This window comes from Triticum urartu, chromosome 7A (genome assembly GCF_056163025.1).
Source record: "Triticum urartu cultivar PI428250 chromosome 7A, HENAU_Tu73, whole genome shotgun sequence".
NCBI lineage: Eukaryota > Viridiplantae > Streptophyta > Magnoliopsida > Poales > Poaceae > Triticum > Triticum urartu.
In genome coordinates, this window is record NC_141879.1 from 96,850,764 (window position 1) to 96,854,379 (window position 3,616).

The following is a 3,616-nucleotide window of genomic DNA, read 5'->3' on the forward strand; positions in this document are numbered from 1 at the left end:
TGAAGCAACGCCCCTGTTGGGCCAGCCCAGTAACAGGTTTGTGCATCTCTTCACTCTGTTTTATTAAAAATCGTTTATATTGGTTTAATTTTACATTTTGAGTAAAATTATAAAATACATATATTCCACAAACAATTACTTAAGCTTTGGAAAAAATGTTTGTGAAGTGTAAAAAACTGTTTGTGCAACTTTTAAAAGAATGTTGATAGCATTTGGGGAAAATGCTTCAAAGTGTACTTGAAAAATATTTAACATGTGTTGAAAAAAATATCGAAAATTGTGTTTAATTTTTTTTAAACATGTATTTGAAAAATTGTAAACAAATACAAAATAAATGTTTAGATTTACACGAAAAATATATAATATGAATGAAAAAAGTAGACATTAAAATATGTATTTGAAAAACGTGTTAATCATTGTATTTGAAAAATCAAATGTGCATAAAAATATGTTCCTTATGTATACAAAAATGTAAAATATATAATAAAAAAGTAGATAACCAAAACATTTATATTTATAAAACAATCAAAAATTGTCAGGCGATCACAACTTCTTCTATGGTTGAAACACAACCACGTATGTTGTTGACGAGGGTGTGACACGGGCGGCGAATCGACCAACCGTTTCGCTTTTCTCCATCTTCAGACACTCGTAACTTCTCATGAGCGACTGGAGGTGAGCTTGCTTGACATGGTCATGACCTTGATGCAGGGTCTTAAAGGTCTCCCATGCCCCTTCGTTGTTTTCTTTCTGACAAGGTCGGTACTGCATCACATCCTTCTGGTGGAGTAGATCGCCGTTAACGCCAGACAATCCTTCCGTTACCTTGTGATGCCCTTGGCGTACTCGACGCCACTAGGTTTTGATGGCCTTCCAGAGCTCAGCTCCCTCCATCGCGACCTCCATGTTCGGTGCCCATTGTGTGTAGTCCTCATGATCCAGATGAGGAAATTATTGCACGGGAGAGGTGAGTGTCCAGACGTAGGGCTTTTATGGAAGAAATCCGAGGTGAGACCATCGTGGGAGGAGAGGCGAAAATAAATCGTGCGCAGTTGACTATGTGAATTTTCCTTTAATAGTAGAGATGCATGCAAGCTGATGTTGCTTCTGACTTTTGATCCCTACTTCTACAACAATCCAGCTTTAGAAAGTTCATATTTTGGACACTTCATAATTATAACGTACTTCCTCTGTTCGGAAATACTTGTCATAAAAATAAATATATCTAAACGTATTTTAATTATAGATACATCTATTTCTACAACAAGTAATTCCGAACGGAGGGAGTACTTCTTAACGAAACATACATGCCGAACATTTGGCGCAGCTAAGCGCGCTAAACGCCTTGTGTGGATACTTAAGCGCAAGCCCAACGGCGCCGTTTGTAGCAATTGCTCCATGCCGCCGCGCAACGCTTTATAGCTACGCTAAACTTTCTGGTAAATACAATTAAGGGTTTGTTTAAGGACCTCAATAAGTCCCGAACATTCGGAATTTAAGCATGCTAATCCGAACTCTTCTCATGGCAACTTTAATCAAGGCGTTGTTGACAAACATGACAATTTTCTGACAAAAAAATTGAACTAAAACAAAGTTGTCATGTGTTAACAACTAACGTTGCCATAAAAAAACGTTCGGGATGACATGCTTAAATTCCGCACGTTCGGGATTTATATATTCCGTTGTTTAAAAGAATATGTTTCTCTTTGCACCACCCCTCCATCCAGCTCATCTCGGGCGAGTCGTCGCCCCATGTCGACAAGCACAAGGCCGTATACCTGTGCTTCCAGAGCTCGCTGTCCTCGCTGTCCTAAGGGCATGTACAGCGGTGGCAGTACCAAACGGTAGCCTCATGTATGCATGCGTATAAAGTTGTATGGAGCAGCTATGTATGGGAGCATGGAACCAACGGAAGCAGCAGCACCCTGGGGCCACTCACCAGCTTTTCTTGTTCTTTTCTTTCCCTCAAATGAGCTCAACCCTCTCTGGCCCATCCTCTCTCTCTCCTCACTTTCTTTGCTTTATTGATGAAGCGCCTAGGTCGTTCGGGTGCAGTAGTCTTTTTAACTCGATTCTCCACGGCAGATGATTTCCCAACGTGGACACGCGGAGCAGCTGTCCAGCGTGGAGCGTTGGCCATGCCCTGATCGGCCACGAGGCATCTCAGCTCCGTGAGAGTACGCGCGGCCTGCAAGAGGTCCATGCCATCGGTGAGCCTCGCCAGGATTGCCAGCATGACGTCGCCGGGGAGCGACACAAAGCCATTCTCACGGCACAGTACGATGCCATTCTCACGGCAAAGGTTGACGAGGACACCCGGCACGGCTTCGCGCTGAGCTCCCTCCAGATCGCATGCACCAACGCCGGCCAGAGCGCGCACCGTGTCGTCCAGGCTGCCGGACATAAGCGGAGCCGCGGCGCGCTCACCCAGCGCACTCCTGGGTCTAGCCGTGCGAATTTGGGCACGCATACGTAGAACATGATCTGCATCCCGTGCGCTCGCATCCTCAGCATGACGGCGGCATCCGGTTGGTGCTTTGGGATGCCGTGGGCGTGAGGCACGAAGCCAGCGTCGAGGAAGGCGGCGTGGACAACGGACTATGAGGCGGCCAAGTAGATCATCCGTGCTTTACAAGCAAGTGTTATAATTTCTTCTATTGGCACATATTTTTTCCCTGCCACATTTTTTTCTCTGGTTCCTGTATTGAATTACTGATACAGTGTCGTTGTGGATGTTTGACGAAGCAGCGCCAACTATGAGATAGTTATTTTGATGGTCACAAGCGCTTCAGCAGACCTGTTCTGACTTTCTGCTCTACTTGTGTTTGTGAAAATTCTGAACATTGTGCCATGTCGACAGTTTATCCTACATCTGCATATTTAGTCGCACATTTTGTTGTACTAGTAAGCTTGCACGTGCAACGCACGTCTTCACTAATGCTCGTTTTGAAGATCGAAAATAGTTTCATGCCAACGGGATACATCTATTCCTAACTAAAAACACAACAGTTTTAATTACATAAGTTTGCACGTGCAACACACAATAAAAGCTCAGCAAGAAAAATATACGTGAACCAAATAAGCTACTAATCTTCTTTTAAATTAGACCAATGCTCCCTTGATCAATTGAAATTTCATAAATTTGGTACATTGAATAACTACTGAGGGAACATAAAAGGACTTATTACATATCTTTTCTAAATATAAAATGTATATCTTCATCAAAGTCTTCCATGTTGTAATTCAGCTTCATGTGCATATAATTCCTAATGTTAGCAATAATGGACATTAAGATATGGCCAATCCAAACATAAAGAAATGACAAAGTGGAGTAGAGCTAACACAACCAAAAGTGCTGATGGCATCTTAATTCAAAATATGAAATTAAAGTGTCATGTAAATTTAAATTAGCGTAGCTCACACGCAGCAAAATTTAAGGTGTCTGCAAAATATTTGGATGGCAACAAAAGGATAGATTCCGCAAAATCTGCTCCCTGTAGCTTCACGTGTTAAATATTTGGATGGGGACGGCGAGGATTCACGTGTTAGATGTTGGATCCGTGCTCGGGTGGCTGGACCATTGCCGGAGGGGCGAGCAGGATAGGGGAACCTGTAC

The 3,616-nt window shown here is 43.0% G+C and overlaps 1 pseudogene; it reads right to left on the bottom strand.

Annotated features, from left to right (window-relative positions):
- Positions 1–1,975: 1,975 nt before the first annotated feature.
- LOC147958200 (uncharacterized) lies at positions 1,976–2,852 on the bottom strand (annotated as a pseudogene).
- Between the last annotated feature and the right edge of the window lie 764 nt (positions 2,853–3,616).